Source organism: Rhyacophila brunnea, unplaced genomic scaffold (assembly GCF_057557595.1).
Source record: "Rhyacophila brunnea isolate RB1 unplaced genomic scaffold, BYU_Rbru_1.0 scaffold_12, whole genome shotgun sequence".
In the NCBI taxonomy this organism is placed as follows: Eukaryota; Metazoa; Arthropoda; class Insecta; order Trichoptera; family Rhyacophilidae; genus Rhyacophila; species Rhyacophila brunnea.
This window is the reverse complement of record NW_028232774.1, coordinates 35,136,850-35,162,333: the sequence shown is the minus strand read 5'-3', so window position 1 is coordinate 35,162,333 and position 25,484 is coordinate 35,136,850. Positions and strand designations below refer to the sequence as shown.

The following is a 25,484-nucleotide window of genomic DNA, read 5'->3' as shown; positions in this document are numbered from 1 at the left end:
TGATCCATTGTGGCGGTTGCTCACATAGGATTAATTTAATATCGATTTTATTTGGAATCATCACATAGGCAGTGACGTCCCGTGGGGGTAGGCAGATTAAGCGTCGCTTAGGGGCGGCAGTTATCCAAAGGGTGGCAAATCGAGGAGAATCATTAGGTATATATAGAAATAGATACCTACACAGCTTAGTAATAACAGAAATATCTTCCCAAATGTTCCCCAATGGAACCAAAATGTATTAATTACTATAAAAGGTTTAACAGACTGTAATTTTTTTTGGGTTCGCGATGTCTAGTTTACTTCCATTATCCTTGGACGTCGCGTCCTTGATGATCAGCAATAACATGTGCAGATTTGCGAATTACAACTGAATTATAGGTACGTACAAACTTACTTAACCACATATTTTTGAGAGTTTTGGAAGTTGTCAGGTGTATTTTTAAATGTATTTGAAACCGTGGACTCACAATATTGACTATTGAAGCAGAGATGGCATTTAAATTAGATTTAGTGGTATATATCTCTTTTCGTAATGTATCCATACAACAAATTTATTAGATATTGGTGTCATGAAAGGGTGATAAAAAATACGGTATAAAAAAATGGGGCGGCGTTTTGTCTTGGGACGTCACTGCACAATGCACATATGAGGTATTTAATATACAGTGACGATAAGAAGAATAAAGAGAAAAAAATGCGCATCACGTGGTATCAACAACTCATTTTCGTCAAAATCACCACATACGAGGTGTTTAATATACATCGACATGCCGTGTTCACATACGATTATTTTAATACGTAAGTATCAAATCATTATGACAGCGTTATCAAATATTTAATTACAAAATTAACACATTACAGTCTGCAATGTTCGAAGAACAACGAGTTTTTTTATGTCAATGCTTGCAAATTTGCGGCTGTGACAGCGTGACAGTACGCGACATGCATTTCAATATAATCACAACTTTACTCTCTTAATTTAAAATTACCACTTAGATACCTATCTTATTATTTGTCTTTAGCTATCTTAAACAGACAAATACACCAGAAATCTTTAAATTGACACACTATCTACTGAGAATGAAACCTACTCTCAAATATAGTGGTTATAGGTATTTGAACGTATGTAGCGCTGACAGGTTTGAACGCACCATAAACTAATATTACGATAGGTATTACAATACAGCAATAGTTGTATTGTAAGAATTTCTTATGCTATAATAATAATTATTGAAGTTATACTTCTTTTGGGGCGTTTGGTAGAGAGTGAAATTTATTGAGAACTGCGCGCGCACACCGTTACGAAAGAGCGCAACAGTATGAAGTTAGCTGCGAATCAGTCAGCTGTATACAAACGCAAGTTTTATAGTAGAATTGTTCCGTTGCCTAGACAACGAATTTCTTATTGTCGGCCATTTGCAATTTCTTACGTAAACAAACGATTAAAAGTCAAAATGACAGTTGTTACTTTAAAAATAAAAACAACAAGAAATAATTATATTAATTTAGTAATATAAGTTAAAATGTATAGAAATAAACCAACGGCGCTCCAATAAGCGGTCCTGTTTCTTGAGTGTGTAATTTAACAAGATAATAATTAAGAGCTAGTCGAAGAATCTAGGTTATCACAAGTTTAGTTTTTGTTTTGTTACGCCAAAGAAGTATAACTTCTTACGCGCGTATTTTTAAACTAAGATATCGTTATTATCTATTGAACCGACCACATCTTCTGCCTCATTGAAAACCGCTACTGCTTTCAAAAGTTCTAATATTTATATTTGCCGCCCTTTATGATGTTACGCCCCAATGCAACACCATTACCTGTCTGCTTCCATACCCATAAATTTGATTGTGAAAATCACCCTATCATAATTAATGATCCACCGTAAGGGTCGAAGTGATGTTTGTGTTCAAACTTAAATTGTTACGTCTTATTTGGTACCAGTTTTAGGTAAATTACCAAGTGAAAACTAGAAATATTTTGTTTCACACTTTTGCCGCATTAAGTCGCCTGGGGCTTAATAACTTCCACACTAACTGCCCGCAAATAGAAGCAATACTAGGCGGGGCATTGTTTTTGTTTCGAATTCAGCGTGTGAAGCTTTCTTTGTATTCAATTATGCAGTGGAATAAACTTTGTAATACTAATATCGCGAACCGACATAATGCCATCGCAGAGGAAATTAACAAGAGAATCACATCAGCGAAACAAATTAACGTTACTTCGTTCTATTAAGCCATTTCAAGTCCCGCCTACTGCGTCGACGAATTTAAAAGCTCGCTTTACAAGATACTTGAAAAGTCCGTGCTCAGATATGCGTTGAAAAGCTCGACATTAAGTGTGCAAAATTAACGAACTGTAAATATTTTTAAAAGAAAAATCCTCCGACGTGTCTATTGGACAATGAAAATGGGACAGTTCGCTGCCACTGACAAGACGCCAGGAAAACTGGACATCACACAGTTGAGTGCAATAAATATACATTAAATTTGAATTAATTGTGCAAAAAGTTCAACTGTCGACCATTATCTTTATTTTATTATGTGTAAATAGTTTCTTTTCTTACGCTATAGTAATAATAGCTTCCACAAGATGAAGAGGGGGGAGTTGATAAAACTCTAGCCTTCGGGCTCGGTGTGGTGGGTTGTCCAGCTAAGTGAGATAAACTCGCATTACAATTTTCTCTGAGAGCTTATTAGGTGCTAACAATTCATGTGTGAATTTTTATTTTATAATTATTTTGAGTGTGTTTCCTGATCTGGCTACTACAAAAGGGCCTCGTCAACTACTGAATAATTTATGTGGATTTGTTTTACAATACAAAATATTGCTAAAAATACACGGAATACACCCAATTTTACCTTGTGGAATCCTGGGGCTCCGCGAAGATTTTTGTGTGGGCCGCAAAAATTTTCTGCAGTTCAAAAATAGTTAATAAATCTTATATTAATTTTCAAGTAATAAATATCTTTCAGAACAAGGGTTCACAATGAAATAACAAGTCATTTCAAGTCATTTACTGTCATTAACAAGTCATTTACTTAAATATTGTTATGTCAGCATACTGTGTTGCAAAATTAATTGTTTTGAATAAAAAATTAATTATATAAATATTTATTGTTTTATTCCAATGTTGATTTGTGGGATTGTGGTCCGCAGATGTAAAAAGGTTACGAAACATTGGACTAGGACTAGAGCATCAAACTAACTTTTACTTTAGCGATAAGCAGGGGGGATGTGTGTCAAAGAGCCTGACCTGGGCCCCCGCTTCAGAATGTGAGGGACATGGTGGTATTTATCAATAATGGTGTAAAATAAAACACAGTACTATATTGTATTAGAGACACAGATCAGGACCGGTTATAAATTGGCACAATTTGACATTTTCAAGTTCAGTGAAGTTGTGAACAATACAATTATTGTATCAACCAGGGTTGATTTTACATTTTTAATTAGATAGGCTTGCTCATTTTTATAAATAAAATATCACACATTAAGTCGACTCTCGTTTAGTATTAAACTATGTTGATATATTTGTGATAGTTTAAAAAAATTGTTAGACATTGATCAGATTGTGTTGTTATCTTAAGGTTTATATAATTTATTTTTAGACCGTTTGTTGTATGATTCATTCGATGTAAAATGGTTAGCCTGAATGGATTTTTATTTTCAAAAGTTTTGGTTCCTTTACAATTTTAACGTTTTTAAAACATCTTAATATCTAACTAGGTGGACACCGCATCTAAGGATGCAATAAAAACACAATCTTAATTATTAATAATTTAGAAACACACTCATGTAAAATAGCACTCCCCTATAAAGTCGGTACTTACCTAATTTCAGTATCATTTTTGTGTCACTGCCAATGTATAGTAATTTATAAGAGTATTGTTTACACAATTAATAATTATTAATCCAAATCGCTAGAAAGTCTTCTAAGACCTTCAAATTAATCTTTTTGAATTACAAACCCATCACAACTATGTTCTAATATGCACGTATTACTAATTATATTAATAACAACGCGCTGTTATGCAAATGTCATGTTTTGTTCATCTGTCATCGTTTTCAAAATAATATTTTTAAAATTGGAACCACACAGAAGACCTATGTGAATTTCAGGCTTAAATTTAAAAAAATGTAAAATTATATATTTTATGAAATGTATGGTTTTATATGAATAAAGTTGCGTTTATCAATACGCTAATTTTACTAAAGTTCAAATTACATTGGCAAATTCGCAGATCAGGCCGACTATCTGCCATGTCCTCGATCATTAAAAGTCACTTTCAAAACGTAACAGGATTGGAACAATTACCTACTATTGTTTCGAAGATTACCGAGAACGTACGAAAATATTCGAATTAACCTTGAGCTTCCAAGTGTGCCCGCACGTAGCGTGTCTTGTCTTGCATTTATTTGGCATACAACACAAATTTGACGTTTACACAATGAAGCCTGTCTTGCTGTATTCATTATTGTAACCATATTGTAACATACGATAATAATACAAAACAGAAACTCGTTACTTTTGTCTATATGTCATCTCCATTTGATATTTAAAGTAACAATGTAATGACAGAAGACTGTTTAGTGTTTTCAGCAAGCTGACAGATATTTTTTGGTTAGCACGATCGAGTTCCGTGTTGTTATTTAGAGTTGACGATTGCTTACGACGATCGTTGAATCTGGTTGGGTCTGCGAGTCTATTGGTGTAATTAGGCCTTGTAGCTTAGCTGTATTTGCTAAAAAACTAGGCTCGATAATAATTGATAATAATTGCAACTCCAGCTGATTGAAAATGGTAAAAAAAACGAATAGTCCTCGAAATGAATAAAACTAGTTGAAAATTTCCGGCGGACTTGTAAGTAATATGAAATAAATTGAAAAACTTAGTCTGGTAACTTTCCGAATAATATTTCTGTCGCGCCTCGCTGCCAACAGTTCGTTCACGTAAATAATAAATTATGCAGCTGGCAACTTTTCTCATAGCGGATAATGTGATATATTACTTCTTAATCAGCTGACGTAAAAGTGGGTACCGACTGCTTATTAATAATATAAATATCCGAATTAAGGCTTCATATTTCCCGTTATTTTGGGATAAACATGATTATACTCTTAGTAATCATCATTCTCAAAATAAGGTGGAGAAACCGACAGAAGAAGTAAATATTTAATTCATTTCATTAAGAGGTAAGTACTTATATTATCTAGAAAGGGATTACATATACTATGTAATATACAGGGCTGTATGAATGCGAGACTTCTTGTCATAAGTCTTGTGTAAGATACATTCAAATGTAAACGTTGTCAACCTAATAAATCTATATTTATAAAACTACTAACCCGATATCAATGGTCGATGGCCTTAAATAAAGCCCTAGATATCTTAGAAATCAGAAAAATAAAAAACGTTAAAAGACTAAATGCAAAGGGCAAGCTACCAGTACTTATAATTATCGTAATTTTGCTATACAATAATTAAAATAAAACATACAATATTGATACCTCCACGTTTCTACGTGTATGGAGGACTCCTTTAGGGTAAAGTACGAGCAAAGCTATGGATGCCACATTCATGTTTCTTATAGTCTGCTTAGCCAAATGTCCGTCTATCGCCGCTCCATCAAATAAAGTGCTCTGTACTTTTATTAATTAACAAAACGAAACAAAATATAATGAGTACATATTTAAAGGACACCTAAAGAAATAATTTTTGTTTTTAAAACGATACCGTAACGCGAAAGGGTAAGTTAGGAGATATAACATTTCGACGGCGCGGAAATTTAAATTTAAATTTTTACAACATTTTGAATCGTAGGTACTTAGTAAACCTCCCGTCGTTATTAAGGTAAGAGAAAGCAGGTTATTTTTGAAAAAATATACCCGGGGTACTGATTAGGTCCAAATTTCAACATACCTGGGGCGAAAAGAATCGCCAGGTGTAACCAAGGGGTGCAAAACTTTACAAGTGAATTGTTTTATTATGTTGCCCCCGTGGGAGGTATTGTTTTTATTTACATTTGGTTTTGATATATCTTGCAACTAACTAATAATTTAATGATTAATATAGATTACATTCTTTCCGTGAATTTTCGTTGTTGATTACCGATGTTAATTTTTATAACTTCCAATTGAAGCCGACAGCCCTTTTGTATCAATTGTAGTAATGATAACTATTATTGTAGGTATTTCAAAATTAGTAACACTGTTGGTGAAAAGTGAAATTGAACACGATGACCGTCGAGAATTAAGTCTATTCCCGATCACAGATTCTGTCGACGTGTTGTTCGCCGGGGAATAATATCTGTGGTGGATTCCATAGCAGATGGTATTTTTTTTCCTGTCCAACCGTGTAACGCAATATTGCCATGTGAAAGTATAATTAAATTTGTGTACCTATGATGCTTAAGGTTGACAAGTATCTCGAATTATGTATCGCGGAATTTCCTTGCGAAAGTGTTCTTCTGATAAATATTTTTAAATGTAATAGGTATTATTTTATTTTTTTTGTTTGTGATCCGCTAAGTAAAATCTCGTGAAAGACTAAGGCCAGCCCAGCATTTTATACCCCTGCCGAATGCGAAGTCGATCGCCGCAGGCACATAAGAATTTGGTCGGGTTAGCTTAACCCTCTCTGGGAAATACCTTGGTTACCGCTACATCCGGTAGAGGTGTCTAATCTAGCAAGCAGTAAGCCGAAGCCTTCAATCCGTGACGGACTTCGTGTCCCGCTTAGAATCGACTTTGCGAAAAATATAATTTGTTGCTGTTTACTTACTTTTTAAAACGACTTCTGTATCGACAGGAATCGATCGAGTTAGTCAAAAAAGAGGTTGGACTGGATACGGTGTCCTACGCGCGCCACGCCGAGAGTTATAATTTTCGCTGAATTATCAAATAATTTCAGAGTTTGTGTGCCACGTACGTGGTAGTATAGAATTCGCTAGTGTTACGAATCAAGTAATTCATAGATTCTTAAACTATAGTTGCCGCAGCCCACGGCGCCCATCATTAACAAATTTAGGGCTGTTGCAAAATTATTCAGGTGTATTGATATTGTGTATCGGTGTGTAATAGTGAGTAACCTTTTTGTGAACCTTAATTGTAAAAATAAAAACTTTCTGCTAAGATTTGTGCTACGAACAACGTGTGTTTCATTTTGAATATCCACCATCGGCAACCGTCAATCCTACATCTTAACCCAACTGTCAAGACCTAACCTTACACTGAACGTGCTCTATCAAACCAAACCCAGCTTTGATTGACCGCCCTGAATGATTTACCATCACTGAGCTAGTCGAAGGGTGGAAGCTGGACGTGTGACTCACACGTATCGACCGACGGCGCGCTACCAAGGGCGTCATTAACGTGAGGTCAACCGGAGAGTTGAGAGGAAACTTTTAGAATATATCATGATGCCAATGCATTTTTTAAATACTTTTAGCCATCTTTAAGTAGAATTGAATTCATTTTTAGTTAATTCTATTTTGTATGAAAAGTTATTTCGATACCATTATTAGTTGCTAGGGGGTCCTAGCAACTAAATTATTAAATAATATATACGTGCGTTACTATGGAAATCAAATGACATTTCATTATTCAGTATTTCTATCAAGTACAAATTTTTTTGATCGTTTAAGCTAGCCAAGTCAAGTTTATATGATTCAACAGAAAATTTAAAAACGTTTTATATAAAAAGTTCTTTTTATCTTGTTATTATTTGAATATTAAGTAACATGATATGAAATCAGAATAATATTAAAGTATATTGGCAATTGTAACATTGTTTTTTTTAATTAATACGATGTTATTGCACCAACATTGTTTTGACTGGTTCTTGGGCTGATGTCAGCTTCATTTTATTGTTTTATTACGAAAATCATTAATCCGTTTTTATGATGTTGCCAATTTCAGTGTGTACACAAATTTACACTGATAACGTATATTAAAAGATAAAGATTGTTTACCTACTCTAGGTTAATGCACATGTCGCCAGTTTTATATAGTTTGAGTAAATTTCATTAATATAATTCAAATTGATTGAAAACAATATGACGAAATATGCTTTTGAAAATGACACCATTCTCAGAAACACCCTATTTCCTAGACGAGCGTTTTAGTTAGCAATAACTAAACTTAATGTAGATAAAAATTGAATATTATACGATACAATAATAAATGTACACTAATCAATCAACTTGTTACCTGCAGTGAAAATCCGTGCATGGCACATCCGCCAATGTCGAGCTCCTTGCACTTTTTGAACTCCGCATAACAATAATATTATTAAAAAAGGGACGATGATTCAGATGGGTATAACTTGTAAGAAAATATTTACTTATACAAAAATTACCAAGGACGAGTGATACAATGCAGAGAAGAAAATCTTAACCGAATAGAACTTTCATCGACCAATCCTATTGTTTTCGAAGTTGTATTCGAAGATTTCTGAGAAGGTACATGAGCTAGTGGAGAATACAGGTACGCGAGGAACAGTCGCTGATGAGATCAAATCAATTTCTGGTACGTAGCTTTAAGTATAGTAAGAAGGTTTGATTTTTAACAAAACTCATTTAAATTCTAATGGATTCAAGCTCTGTACTATTCCATTTAAGTCGTTTTTTTGCGACCCGAGTTTCGCCTTTCGGCATCTTCAGGCGTCGTGTACACTCACCAAAGGCAAACACACACTGACAACGAACACCCTTAACTCTACCTAATATAGTAAATCAATACAATAAAGTAGGTAAAAACTACATTACCTACCTATTTAGTCAGAGGTTACAACAACAAATACAATAAACAAATTATGAATAGGTGAAGTGTCAGTAAAAAACCTAATTAAAAACGGTAAAAACCGCTGGGGCACGGTCTAAAACGATCGTGAATACGCGACGCGAAGATTGTGCAAACGACGCCTGCAGAACAAAACATAATTTGTCATAAAAATTCAACATGCGTCCATTTAATGTTCTATTAGTAACAATAATAATATATTCATTGACATGTTTTCTTTTTCAAGTAAATGGGTAACGTTTTTTAGTCATCTTTACACGATTTAAGAATTCATACCCCCGTCGCCATCTCGAAACAAATTGACGTGTTCACATCTCGACTTTCGCTCTCGGATTGCCAGCGAGTCCAAAATTTCGTCGCACCTATAGTTGAAAATTATTTGCCGTTTCACTTATGTACGCTCTTAATAGAAAATAAACATTATCAAAAACACATAAAATGGATAATTACTTAATTATTTAATATCTTTCAAAAGCAAACATAACTTTCCGAAAATTCCTTAGAGGTAGTAATGTACAATGCAAACTTTATAATTTAATTTAAAAAATGCTCCAGGACCCAACAATAAATTCATTTTAAGTATGATATTTTCAGTGAAGTACTTAATGAATATTTTTTTCTTGAATAATGTTAGATTTACGAACTGGAATTATTATTTTGCCGTTTACTAATCTTATTAATAATGACAAAGTAGGTCTATTTAATTTTTATTACCTTATAAAAGCTTTCGCGGATTTTTTATTTACTTATAATGATTCATTTCTATTTATATGAATACTTAGTTCTAATCAGATGATTAATAGAAGCCCACGATTGCCGCACGGTATAAGCGTCTGCTTATAACGTCATGGGTTCCAGGTTTTAATCCTAGGTCTGGCAAATACGCATGATGTTTTTCAATTTGTGTTTTAGTCAGAGTATGGATGTAATAGTTTGAGCAAATGGATAACATCCATTTTTCGTAAAAATAGAAATCTGTTAAATTTTAGTGCTAACCCCGCGATTGGCGCGTTTGGCGTACTTGGCCATTTTATATAATTAACGTGTTATTTAAATGTGGTAATTAAAAGTTCAACAGTGGTTGTGTTAATTAATACAAACCCCCACTATGTGGAGGCTCATATTATGATCTTATTAGGATACATGGTAAAAAATACAACATAACCATTTGCACATTTTGTTGATTTTGTTGAACATAGTTTTATGTATTTGAACCGATATAATTAGTTATTTCGATTATCACACCATTTTTTCAAGACTACAACGATAAATATTTTGCCTCTGCATGCCGTCACTGTAGGATTGGTTTGTCGAATAGACCAATAATGTTCATGTCAAATGTTGAGGTGACGAAAAACAAATATGATTATCTTATATTGAAATACATGAAGGTATTTAAATTGTTGTTTTTACAGCATATGAATGCTGTTTTCATTACAAAGCAATTTAAAGAAAAGGATGGTTCTGGTCCATTTAGATACAAAAAATCAATCTGCATTCAAAGGACAAAAACGGATATTCGACAAACCAATACGTAGGTTCTCACGTTAGGTACTTATGTAAAGATGGGGACTCACTCTTACATTATTTACTCACTACAGCAACTATCCAGAAATAATTCATTAATTATTAGTTTTTTTCGAAACGGTATTAAAACCATGAGCTTTTACTTAACACAATCACAGCTAACCTTTTATTTACCACTTTTAAATAACACGTTAGTTATATCTAATGGCCAACGACTCCAAACGCGCCAGTCGTGGTGTTGGCACTAAATGAGTTAACTCATACCTTACTCATTAATATTGTATAATTTGTTGGATTGGCGGGTTTACGTCCCCGCAGAAATTTTCATTAGTAAATTATTTTGTTATAAAAACGATATTAGGTAGATGATTAAGTATGTCGCTAGATTTCAAAATCAACCAAGTCCATAATAGATGAATAGGAGAAAAACAGCTTTTTGTTTTCTCAAATACACAGTCACAATGGTGAAAGTTTATATTATTTCTAGTATAACGTATTTAAAATTAATAAATTCCACATTTTGATAATGCATAAATGTTAGAAAGCAGTAGTTCTTCAGCAATTCACAAAAAAGTCAAAAATACCTAAAGGTGGACTTGGCTGATTTTGAAATGTAGCGACACAAGGGACATAATTACTATAGTACACATACCATAATAGCCCCCACAAGGGGTTGCTGACAGGGCTCTAGCCTTGAGGCCCGGGCTTAGAGAGGGTCCGGCGTGGCAGGTCGATCATTCGCTGCGTCCAACGCAACTTGTGCGTTACCCATCAGGTGGCCGTTACATATAATTAGCATTTATTTAAATGTGGTAATTAAATATTAATATTACAATTTTATTTTATACTACGAGTATTTATCCAATATGGCGAAGGGTCGCATGTTACTTGGCTATAACAAAAGGGAGTCATAATATGATACAGAATGCCGATAATTTTAGCGGATTTATTTAAAAATACCAACATTTTACACGAAACTCTAGAGTTCCGCGGAATACCATTTGGTAAACACTACTGTAGAACATTACACTGCCCTTATCCTTAGCGATATGTTGGGGGTTGGGGGGCGCCAAACATCGTGGCCTGGGGGCCCGCCACTTGGGAATTATGGGGGCCATGAGTGATACATAGGCTACCCGTGAAACAGTAGTGCTACAACAGGTTGTAAGCGTATGCGTCATGACTGATTCAGAAAACTACGTTTCCACCCAGCCAACGTCTTTCGTGAACGCTCTGAAGATAGGAGTAAGTCATTGGGTACTTCGTGAACGATGTGAAAACCAGTGACGTCCCGTGGGGGTAGGCAGACTGAGCGTCGCTTGGGGGCGTCAGTTACCGAAAGCTGGGAAATCGAAAAGATTCAATAAATATACCTAAATATAGTAATAACGGAAATATCTTTCCATTACAAAAATCAGCTCACTGGTTGGAAACAAAACGTACCTATTAATTAGCATAAACGGTTTAACAGGACTGTATTTTTTTCGTCGGGTTCGCGATGTCTAGTTTACTTCCGTTGTCTTTGGAAATCACTCCTTGATGGCCAGCAATGACACGTGCAGATTTGCAAATTATATTTGAATTATAGGTAGTTACATACTTAGGTACCTAATTAATTTATCCAAATATGTTTGCCAGACATTCGCGAGTTTTGAAAGTTGTCAGGTGTATTTTTAAATGTATCTGAAACCGTGGACTCGCAATATTGTCTATTGAAGTAGAGATGATATTTAAATTAAATTTTGTGGTACTCATATATTTTGTTAATAATGTATTTCTTAGATATTGAAGTCATGAAAGGATAATAAAAAATACTGTATAATGGGGTGGCATTTTGACGCTGCCTAGGGGCGACATTTTGTCTAGGGACGTCACTGGTGAAAACAGACACGAGTCAGACGATACGTAGCGAACGGTATGAAGACAAAAGCAAGTCGGAGCGATCTTAGTGGACTCAAATGATCTAAACAGTAAAAACGAGACATACAGACCTACAAACTTATCTGTAGAATGCTCAAAAATGAAACTACGAATTACCATAGGACGCCATTTTGAAAATTTCATTCGAATGTCACATTTTGTCCAGTTAAGAGTCTTGATTTAGTAATTTTTGACAGTAGCTCCCCCATCCCATTCTTCGTATGAGTTCGTAGGTCTGTACAATATAATTAACGTGACTTAATTTCAAATTTAATTGACTAGTTTCTCATGATTAATAATTGGCTTAAAAGATTTGTTTAAATATGCATGGCGTTTATGTAAAGTTTCATTAATAAAATATATTTTGTTGTAGGTATGTATTATAATAAATGTAATTCATTTACAACTTCATTAAAAGACAATTTATTATTCTACATATTATTTCAGTAAACTATTGCTTAAGCGTCAATTACATTGAGCTACTTTACGAGCTGTTTGTTGGCGAATTTACAATCTGCCTGTAAAGTCGCCCAGTGTAATCATCGAACAAGCTAACAAGTTGATTGTAAACACTCTACTGAGAAAAGTTGAAAGCCGGTCGACTTTACACGCTACACGCCGGCGTGTGAGCCTATTGCGTCTGCGCAGTAGAGCGCAGTAGCAACCTCCCGGTAAAAAAACGAACAACGTTCTGTCAAAATAGTCGCTGGCTTGTTGCTTTTCAGCGAATGGAAAGTTTTGTGTCATCAACATAATCGCAGTAACTGAATCGCCCGCTATTAAATTCGCCAACAAACAGCTCGAAAAGTAGCTCAATGTACGAGTAATTGACGCTTTAACGTACATACAGCAAAAATCCACTCTTGAATAAATATGCGGACAAAGTAAAATTCTAACAAAAAATATTTTTCTTTCCCGCCAAAATATATCAATAATTTTATAAATTTAGTTATTTTATATGATTTTATTGGTACATTAAATATTAACATTTTGTTTATAAAATATATAATAATATATTATGTAGGTACATGATAATCTAGATACAATGTGTGTACATATACAATCAGAATAGGTGACATTATATTGAAAATCCGCAGTTTTTTCCCCCCGAAAAGATTGTTGATTATCAAAGCATGAAAAATGTATTTAAGAAAAGATTATGATTGTTAGCTTTTTTGTATTTTCATATAACAAAAAGAAAAAATACAATCACAGAATAAACAAGAAATTCTTTTATATTTTTTTCCTTCGTTTATATTGGAAAAATTCCAATAATTCTTTAAGATGTAAACAAATATTTATTTAACAATCGTCTGTAGTTACTTACAAGCTTTTTAAAGTTATGACCGGCTTACTTGAGAGGTGGGGACCAAGCGACCTTGTAGGATGTTAAGAACGGCCTTTAGAATAAATACAAATTTTGCACATTCAATCATATTGATCAATATTTTAATGCTTTTATTTAGAATATTAAGGATTTGCTTTTAAATTTTACGAATCTACAACTCGAGATGATTTTTAGGACATAATAATGTTATTATATTCCTATAAAAACCAGTCATAAAAAGTTTAAAATAAATAATTACGAAAAACTCTTTCAATCCATGAAGGCTTCCTTTTCTTAGTTTGTTTTTCCTTGCCTAGTAATTCTGCCGAATCTTAATATTTCGTCAATACAGCGTACCTTCGGGTGGCCTTTCAATCGTTTCATATCCCTCGAGTAGAAATGGATTAACGCATTTGTCCCGCGCCTGTCCTGTCTGACCCATCCACATGCATATGAGACCACTGGAACCAGATATTGGTTAAACACACGGTACTTGATGAAGAATAGAATTACATAAGGCCGGTCCGGACCGGGCGAGTGATTTAGTAGAGTGGCGAGTGATTTAGTGAATTAGTAACTGAAAAGTGTCCGAACACAGTTCATTAGTGAGTGACGCGTCAAAATGAACAGAGCTACGGATATTTCAAAACGTACACCATTCGCGCGACACGAGAGTGCTGCCGTCTGTCGTCACTTCAAAAATAGTTCAAATGACACTGCAAAAACGGCGTTGTTGAATTAAATCGATTTATGCTCCAAATTCCTATTGATGAATACTAATTTACATAGGATACCTATCTATTATATTTTTGTGGTTGCATAAATTTTTGTATGCTTACCTATGTATTTTTGTAGTTTGTTTAGGTAAAAAATAGGTACTTTATGCACAATATTAAAACCACACCAGACATCTATCGAACCGCCAAAGAAATGTCTTACACATTCCCAAATGTAGAAATATTTTTTTAACAATCCTCTTATCTAATGCATCAGGTGAAAGATCGTTTCTGTTTTAAAGCGTGCAAAAAAATATTTGAGAAGTACTATGTGAGAAAAAGATTTAATTTTGTATATAGAGCAAGAACTTTTAAACCGAATTGACACTGCCAAAATAATTGACGAATTTGCAAGACGAAAATTTATTTAAAAAATGTTTTTTTATTTTATTTCTATTACCTTTGTTATATTTTATGTTAATAAATAAATGAGTGTTTCTACGTATAAAACTTTTTTTCTAACTTGAATTTGGGGGCCCCGAAATTTTTACCGCTCAGGGCCTCCGCTTGACTTGATCCGCCCCTGATTTTATGCTCCATTGTTCTTACTGACTATAAAATATAAACAGAATGATAAATGAATAATTATAATTATTCTAATGAACACTAGGATAATGTGTACCTACCTACCTACGTCTTTACCTACTTTCAATAACAACAAATTTTCTGTGAAATATTTCCATTATTTATCAAAGTTTTAATCAACAAATTATCCACACTACCTACCGACATGACATAATATCCTTCATACTGAGTGTACAATGTACCTAAACGGAATAATAAATGAATATAATAATTATATATAATATTATATAAAATACCTTATTTATCCACTCCCCACCATCATTCATGGGTCCGTATATCCGCCTAAGGATCTTTCTCTCAAAGCAATCCACCATTTCAGCTGCTTTCACATTTAGCGTCCATGACTCGCACCCATATGCAACGACTGTGCGTATGAAGGTTTTATAGAGCCGCGTCTTAGTTTTTCTGTGGACATTTCTGGATTTGAATATGGGCAGCAATGAGAAGTACGATTTATTTGCAGCGGTTATTCGGGCTTTTATTTCTTCCAGTTCCTCGTTCTCTTTTGTAATATTGGAACCCAGGTATGTGAACCGGTTGACAACTTCAAATTGATGGTTTCCAAAACTGAACTTTGGCCGAGCCTACTCTGATTTTGTCGGCTTTGTACCATGACTTTAGTTTTGTTTTCATTTACTCTTAAGCCAATCTCTAGTGCGGCCCTTTGGAGGGACTTCATAAAACTCCAGAGGCTAAACTGGGCAGGCCATGTCCAGCGCATGCCTGAGTCACGGATACCGAAGAAGATTCTCGAAGGAAACCCAGGAGGGAAAAGACCAGTGGGAAAGCCACGCACACGATGGGGTGATAATGTTACAAAAGATGCCAACCAGATACTAAAAATCAGGAACTGGAAAAAACGTGCGGAGGACCGTTCCGGCTGAAGGACAGCGGTGGAGGAGGCCAGGGCTCGATTTAAGCTGTAGCGCCATCGAAGAAGAAGAATATATATAAAAATTATAAGATAATGTGTCCATCTTTACCTATCCTAAATAACAACAAGCTTTCTGTGAAATATCGCCATTTATCTACGGATCTATCAACACACGTTCGCGACTTTTTGTAGCATTGAAGTATAATAATATACCTACCTAAGTTATATTTTTTCGAGTAGTAATCTTTGTTTCAAGTTTCAACGCTGTGCCATTCCTACGGCAGTCGACAACTAATGCACTTGCCTGCGCTCGCCTGTTCAGACTTGTTTTGTGGCTTGTTTAGTATATAGTGAGAGGTGGTGGGGATTGCTACTCGCCCGAAATAATAGAATAAAATGGATCGGATTGATTGACCATTTTACTAAACTACTCGACTAAATTTGTCTGTTTAGACAAGGTTTTTTACCAAATCACTCGCTACTTTACTAAATCACTGGCACAGTCCGAACAAGGCAATAGAGACATTTGAATGCACGTAAATTTGTGCATAATGAGGACAACTTTGTCATGTATACCAAATTCTATAGACACTTGTTATCCAAGAAAGACTGAAACTACATTCATCTCTATCTAGAGAAGTTTAGAAACTTATTTTTTTTAGATTAGTACAACATTTATGGAACATTTTAACGTGTATCTAACTGAACTTCATTGAATGCGAAATAATTATATTATAGTTTCTCAACATGAAATTTGTCATTCAGCACCCCTGGTCAAAGTAATTATTGTTTATTGATATAAAGTTAATAATATTATTTATTAAGGTCTATGAAAGCTCTAGAAATCTATTTTACCACGTTTTTCTTAGCTCGTATTCTTGTATGTCCGGTGGTTGTTTATCCAGTACAAATCTTGGAATCAATTTTTAACTAACTAGACATTTTAAACTTTTAGAATGTATCAGAACACGATGCCAATGCATTATTTTAATACTTTTAGCCATCTTTAAGTAGAATTGAATTTCATTTTCAGTTAATTCTGTTTTGTATGAAAAGTTATTTCGGAAGAAATCCGTAATCCAACACACTATTATTGGTTGCTAAGGAGGTGGTCTTAGCAACTAAATTACTAATATAATATACGTACGTTACTATGGAAATCAAAATGACATTTCAGTATTCTATATATGTTTGTTTGTTGCAAAATAGCAAAAAAATGATTAGTTGACAATTGCCTTATTTGTCCTAAATTATTAATACATAGAATAATAGGCCATCCATGGACTGAAACCGTATGCAGTTTTGAACCGTTTACCATACCAATCTTTTATTTTTTGTTCATGGAAATATATTTTCACAAAGTATATTATAAGTAGGCATAATGTAGGCACATTAATAATTATCGTTTCTTCAGTACCTACATAGGTATTCTCTTTATATACTGACATTCACTAATCAATTCCAGTTGGGGGATTAGGACGGAATTATTACTATGTGTTAAAACTAGTTTTAACCCTTAACCAGGCCACATGAACAACTGTAGCAATAACTATAATTTATTTAAATAAAATATATCCTTTATTTATATATTTTAAATTATAATATGTACCTATTTATGGAAATTTCACTATGTGGGAACGAATTTCCAATAGCTTGATTGTGGGGAACCATTGCCCGATAAATACAGCCAAACTGTATATTGGAAGGATATTACCATGGTTTGATTAAGGATTAAGATTATAAATTGTAACCAAATGTCTGTTTAATCGAATCTTAGCGTTGGGCACACGGGAACTCTGCAAAGCGATGACATTTAAGTAAAAAGAAAAAAACGAATGAAAGGGATTGAATATTTCATTGTCGTCACTTGGCGCTCACATGAGATCATGTACGTAAGAAGCCGCTTGATGTGCCAGCTTGCATAAGTAATTTTACAATGTTAATAATTATTGTACCTAATCGTCCCTATTTTAAAATAAATCCGTCTCCACCGTTAAGTCATGTTGAGTTCACTATTGAATTTGCACACCCCCAATAGTAACATTAAATACATAGTGTATCATGTATATATTTCCATTTAAAATTCTTGGTAGAACATCATTCAAGAATTTATTTATTATTATTAATATAAAAACCAATATGAAATCTTAATTAAACAATGATAAACATGACAACATATTATTTTGCATTATTATTTTATCAAGAAAATACTCAGAATATTTAATTATCATTTTTTGTTAAGTGAACTCTATTTTCGTACTACTTAGGCAAATTCTTTTATAATAAGGACGGGTGATCGGATTGTCGCAAAGAAGACTTTTTTTTAAAAGCTTAAAAGCTTTTTAGAATGAGCTTCAACTTGTCTTTTAAAAGCAGGACAGCTTTTTTAGTTATTTATCAGAAGGTTTTCGAATGCATTCTGTAGTATAAAATAAGTAGTTTTTTTATTTTTATTCTATATCCAATTAACGGCCCACTTGCTTTGTAAAGGTTAAAAATCACGAATTTGGGAGCTAAGACTTGATATAATAGTATTTTGTATTTGTGAACATTATCGTCACAACTACAAAATAAAAGAAAAAAAGTCTCTCTAGATAGGATGGAATATAGAGTGTAAAGTTAAAGAGAGCATGAGACATAAGCAAACAAGGAAGGGCCATGGGTTACCTGCATCCCTTTCAAGCCGACCAATAATTACTTCCGCAACCTCGCAACTGACAACTGTAAAAATTAAGTTAGAAAAGAAACATTGAAAGAGTAATGAATCAAATAATAATAGTTTTAAAATACCAAAATGGAACGACAAGAAGCCTCAAGCACTGCGACCGCAATCGTGTTCCTTTAAGTGACGTCCATTATAAATGTTGGGTAAAACTAAAGCGGAGCACGACTATACTGGATGACAGACAGAATCAAAAAGTCTTGTTGCTTGTTTCACACCTCGCGACGTCCGTTGCGGCCGGAAATTCTATCAGCGACATCTCTCAAATTGCGTACGCTCCATCGACGTGACCATAGATATTCGTCGGGGTTGCCAGAGGTATGAATGTTAGTTATATTCATTTTGAACATAACAGACTGAACAAGTAAAATTAGTAGGAAATATTATGTAGGTATACGAATGTCATTATTATGCCCTATCTTTTCTTATCCTAGAAATCAATATTTATAATTATAAGCAACGTTGTTTGAAATCAAGATTAACGCCATATTTTGTATCATTTATTGGCAATACAAACTTTTAATAATAAATAACATTCTATTAAGTTTCTAATTTCAAGTTCTATATTTTTCATTATATTTAATATATTATTACCACTTGATCCATTCCTTCTCATGAATGAAATGTTCAATGATAATTATTAAACTAAAATAAATATTTCTTATTGCTGTGGCGAAGAGTGGGGGGTAGGATCTGGAAATTCGACAGCAATAGGGTACACTACATTTTTTTATCCATACTTATTTCTTTTCATTAACCTATTAATACAAATTGTAGATGGTTTTCAAAATTGGATTAAGTCCCACCTAAATAAACCATAAAAGATAAAAAAAAATATAATTCTATTTATAAAATATTTAAAATTATGTAAGTGTATTTTTATGGCATAATTTTAGATATTTTATAGAAAAGAATACTTTCAATTTAAAATCTATTATAGTTTGCTTTATGCATACCATCTGCAATTTGTATTATTAGTTCAATGAAAATAAATAAGTATGACTGTCAAAGTTTAGTGTGCACTATTTATGTCGGATCTCGACAGTCTACCTTCACCCTTCGCCACTGATTTGTTATACATACAATGTTAAGGCATTATAATGACACTGATCCAGAGCAATCCATCTGTATTAATTATGACAAAGTGATAAGCAACCATTCCTCACAATACGCATGTTAAGGTAACTGGCTTAGAGCGGATATTGTATTTTACCTAGTATTTGTAAGTTATTTAATTTAAAAAAAAATGCCTCTTCAAAGCGAAAACGCCCAGCCCATTGCATCCATGGACCGGTTACATGTAAGTTGTACGTATTCGTTTCATCGTAGGACACTTATTCATGTGCCGCAGTACGTGAAACATGAGTTCGTATAACATTTTATCAAATGTTGAGTTCTACGTTGAACATTTCACCGTGAAATACATTTGTACGTATCTTAGAAAATGCGGTGATAGTTTGCAAATAGAACTGTTCCAATTAGATTAACCATAACCTAACCTAACCTAGTAAAGACATCTCCATATGTTGTAGCATACGTATAAATATACTCCACGGTGAAATTTTCAACGAAGAATTCGTCATTTGATTAAATGTTACACGAACTCATGTTTCACGTACTGCGGCGCACGAATAAGTGTCCTGCGGTTAACTGTTTATGTACAAATTTCCGGATGCGCCGTGGACCATGGCTCCCACATCTTGAAGCGGTCCCTCTACCCATTGTTAGGGTTAAAGGCAGTGGGACGCTCTACAGAATCGTTTTCTAAATATTGATTCAGGTAAAATTAAGGGTATTCGGTGTATTTTCACCGTTTTTTTTGTATTGTCGAATAAATCCACTTGAATTATGGAGTTGTCGAATATCGACACATAATAATCAAAAATTGGACGATACAACCAAATATTTTTAAATGTTAATATTCCTCATGTAAAATAGTACCACAGGCGACTTCCCATTAAAGCAAATTTGTGATGTGTGTTTATCTCACTTATCAGGTCGACCCGCCACGCCGGGCTACCAGGCTAGAGCCCACAGAGCCCCCCCCCTTTTGGAGGCCATGCCATTGACAGAATGAAACTAATACATATATATTAAAAAAAAACAACATAAAATTATCACGGAAACATTTTTAAGATATAATCCTCTTTTGTTTAGTTCAGTTCTTCAAGGAACACTTTTTGTTATTTCTCTAAGAATAAATAAACATCATAAACTATGAAGTGCCGAAAGATTAATCATAAGTCATAAGAACTTATTAATATTATTCTTTCATTTATTCATTGTAATGAACTGCTATTATGTAGATAAACGTCAGTTGAAAATAGAAATATGTATAGTATTAATAATATTCATAAAATTCCGAACAGGTAGTAAATTTATAATGAATAAAATAATGTTATAAGTCACCAAATAAAAGTTTGTATTTTTATTTCTTCATAAAATATGTTCATTCGTAAAAAAATATTTTTCATTAGTGCCACATTGTATGTAAGTTAGTCATGCGACTCGTAAGTTATGAAAATAATTTAGCTTCATACATCTAAGTCAAAATAATATTGTCATCATTTTTATTAGCGTGTCTATAAAATTAATAACAGAAAAAGTTTTATTTATTATCTATAGTTTCTTTTGACGTTTAAAAATGTTAGAAGTTTATTTATATACGTTGTTTATGTATTGTCCCAAATAATCCAGATGATGTCATGTATACTTACTTAATACATACACCATGATGTACTACTTGAATAAACTTAATAAGTTAAATGTTTTAAACTCAAAAGTAAGTACTGTACAGTCATACAGTGAGAGTGGCCCTAATTCAAACAGTCAATTACAGACCTCGGAACTGTCAACACCACAGTCAGAGATTGTCCCGCGTTGCAACGTACATATAATTCAAATGGTTCACCTGGCCATCCTAACACTAAGCCCAAAATCTTTTTTATAATAAATGTTTATATGAATATTGAGTTAGTTAGTGACTCCTTTCTAAGAAACTTTCGAGATGAAACTCTTTTAAGTCAGTATCAACAGTGATCCGATGCACTGACTGATTTTGAGGGGAATGGGACAACTGGACGCCAGGACAATAGGACGGCGCACTGTCGTAGACACGTAAACAGAACGTAGACGATGAATTTTAATCAGTTTCTATCTACTACTTAGTAGTTTTAATTCATTGATAATGTTTTATTTATTAGGGATTGAGAATTACCATGACTAAGGCTTTATATAAAAATAAAAAAACTCTTTTTTCGTTGGAACTTAAACATATGCACGATTAAATCATTATTTACGTGTGTATATTTAAATTCTCACCAACTATTAAATCATAATATATAATAATTAAAGTATAAATAATAATATTAAATATTTTTTTAAAACTACGTATAAGTACCTAACGTCTATTTATTTTCGAATTGCGTGGCGTCCAGTTGTGCCGCCGCCAAATCGTCCTGGACCCATTTTGAGGTTCCCACGAAAAATAAAAACCATAAATTCCAACTATTAAATTGGTCACTTTTCATAAATTAAAATACCAACACGAACATTGTTAAGCTACATAGGTAAGTATCTAATCTTTTTATAAAAAAATCATTTTCTTTATTCCTTCACATCAGTATGCGAAGAATAAATAAATTTTGACTGTTTAAATAGGTATTCAATGTCTAATAATTGTTGCACAAAATCTACTTTCCTACATATAAAACTTTTAGATTTATGGTTAAGATTTTGATATAAGTACATCAACAATGTATTCCATGTTAAATGCCCTCTTTTAAATCTTATGACGAATTTATTGCGTCATTTGCGTTATATAAAACCCGCCACTGAGTATCAAAAATGGGTATTGTCTAAGTTTTATAAATATTAGCATAGTACTCTAGTAGTTTTAGAGTTATAGCGGAACAAACAGACAGACATAGAGACTAAGACTATTCTTCAGTTGTTAGCAATAACTGAAATTTAATACATTGTCCCGGTAACTTTTATTTTAAATAATTGATATGCTTCTAAGAATATTAAAATGTTGTGCTTTAATTATTAATTTAATTTAATAAAACGCAATTTTATTAGTACTTGTTCCACTTTTATTAAATACTAGCTGAAGTACCCGGCTTCGCATAGGGTCGCTTCGTGGGTATATTTATCTTAGATATTTAAAAAATAATAAGAGGTAATTTTTTTTTAATATTAAAATATCGGTGTAATACAATATGGCAATATGAAAATAATTCTAATAGGAGTAAATGTCAAACAAAAGACCACTAAATTAAAATCGAATCCAAAATATGCAAACGTTATTAGTAGTAAAAAAATCAAAATTGCATTGAACAAACAAACAATAAACGTTGTATTTTATATAATACTAATTTAGAAACCTTTGCAGGTGTGCGCACAACAACTGACAAAAGTTTCATCGCAATCGGACGAATGTTATAGGAACGCATACGAATAGAAGAAGATGATTTTCTAATTCAGAAATCTTCGTGGGCATGCGCACGACAACTCACAAAAGTTTCATTGCGAATAGAAGGAGATAAAATAGAAGAAGAAGGAGATGGTTATTCTAATTCAGAAACCTTTGCGGGTTTTGGTACAATTATTGACGAAAGTTTAAAGAAAGAAGAAAAATGAAGAAGAAGAAGATGATGATTTTTCTAATTCAGAAACCTTTGCAAGTGTTGGCACAACCACTAACAAAAGTTTCATCGCAATCGGATGAATGGTATAGGGACCATACAAATAAAAGAAGATAGAATGATGAAGAAGAAGAAGAAGAAGAAGATGGTTGTACTAATTCAGAAACCTTTGCGGGCGTGCGCACAACAACTGGTCAAAATGTCATCATAATCGGATGAATGGCATAAGAACGCATACAAATAGAAGAAGAAAAATATGGTTGTACTAATTCAGAAACCTATGCGGGCGTGCGCACAACAACTGGTCAAAATTTCATCGCAATCGGATAAATGGCATAAGAACGCATACAAATAGAAGAAGAAAAAGATGATTGTACTAATTCAGAAACCTTTGCGGGCAAGGGCACAACACTTTATCAAAATTTCATTGCAATCGGATGAATGGTATAGGAACGCATACGAATAGAAGAAGAAGATGATTTTCTAATTCATAAATCTTCGTGGGCATGCGCACGACAACTCACCAAAGTTTCATTGCAATCGGATGAATGGTATAGGAACGCATACGAATAGAAGAAGAAGAAGATGGTTGTACTAATTCAGAAACCTTTGCGGGCTTGCGCACAACTGGTCAAAATTTCATCGCAATTGGATGAATGGTATAAGAACGCATACGAATAGAAGAAGATAGAATAGAAGAAAAAGAAGAAGAAATGGTTGTATCAATTCAGAAACCTTTGCGGGCGTGAACACAACACTTGATTCAATTTTCATTGCAATCGGATGAATGGTATAGGAACGCATACGAATAGAAGGAGAAGAAGATGGCTGTACTAATTTAGAACCCTTTGCGGGCGTGCTCACAACAACTGGTCAAAATTTCATCACAATCGGATGAATGGTATAGGAACACATACAAATAGAAGAAGATAGAATAGAAGAAGAAGATGGTTGTACTAATTCAGAAACTTTCGCGGGTGTTGGCACAATTACTGACGAAAATTTTATTGCAATCGGATGAATGGAATAGGAACGCATACGAATAGAAGAATATAGAATAGAAGAAGAAGAAGAAAAAAAGATGGTTGTACTAATTTAAAAACCTTTGCGGGTGTTACCACAACAACTGACGAAGGTTTCATCGCAATCGGATGAATGGTATAGGGACTATACCTACGAATAAAAGAAGATAGAATGAAGAAGAAGAAGAAGATGGTTGTACTATTTCAGAAACCTTTGCGGGTGTTAACACAATAACTGACGAAGTTTCATCGCAATCGGATGAATGGTATAGGAACCATACGAATAAAAGAAGATAGAATGAAGAAGAAGAAGAAGATGATGATTTTTCTAATTCAGAAAACTTCATGGGTGTGCATACAACCACTTACCAAAATTTCATCGCAATCGGATGAATGGTATAGGAACGCATACGGGACAGACAGACAGACAGACAGACATACAGACAGACATACATTCATTTTTATATATTAGTATAGCCTATACTCTTTGCGCAAGTGCAAGCAATAAGTTGAGAAAGTTTTATCGCAATCGGATGAACGGTATGGCTGCGCATTAAATACGAACAAACAAATACACAAACACACAAATATTATTTTTTATATATTAGAAGATATCTGGATCAGTTTCATCTGCCTCGGAGGGACAGTTAACACAATACAACAAAATTTGTGTTCTTACTTATTTTGTTAAAAAAGTTCCAATTGTATTAATAAATACCTACATCGTATTTTATGAATATTTTTTATCATTAAAGTAATACACTTAGTTCAGTCGATTTCTGAAAAATTCAGTCTTATGTAACGGATTAAAAAAATATTCACAATACCAAAGCTGGAATTAATAATATAAATAAAAATAGTTTTAAATTATATTCATTTACATTTTCAAGATTCAAAATAATTATAAACAAGATACATACTTTAAAAATATAATGTTTTCAAAATTCGTTTTATCATCGCATATAGAACATTTCAAACTACGTTTTAATTATAAAAATATTTATAAAATATGATGAAGTAATAATAATAATTCAAAGTTTATTTAAAAATAATCTTTTTGTGTATTTAGATAAATAAAGATTATCAAGAACAGGTGTTTGCGGTGGATATTGGACATTTCTTTAGGAGTAACGAGGAGATAAGAGAATCCAACAAGAGGCCTCTCATTACGAGTGAAGAAGTGACGTTGGACCTGACTCGGCCACGTGCTGCGAATGCCAGAAGAGAACCTCAATCTGGCTTGCCTGTTTTTCAAACCAACCGGATTACGGCGTTCTGGAAG

The 25,484-nt window shown here is 33.5% G+C and overlaps 1 protein-coding gene across 1 annotated transcript in view; it reads left to right on the top strand.

Annotated features, from left to right (window-relative positions):
• The window catches only part of Pgi (glucose-6-phosphate isomerase), a 565,311-nt gene that overhangs the window by 227,698 nt on the left and 312,129 nt on the right, over positions 1 to 25,484 (top strand). The gene's annotated exons all lie outside the window — the stretch shown is intronic.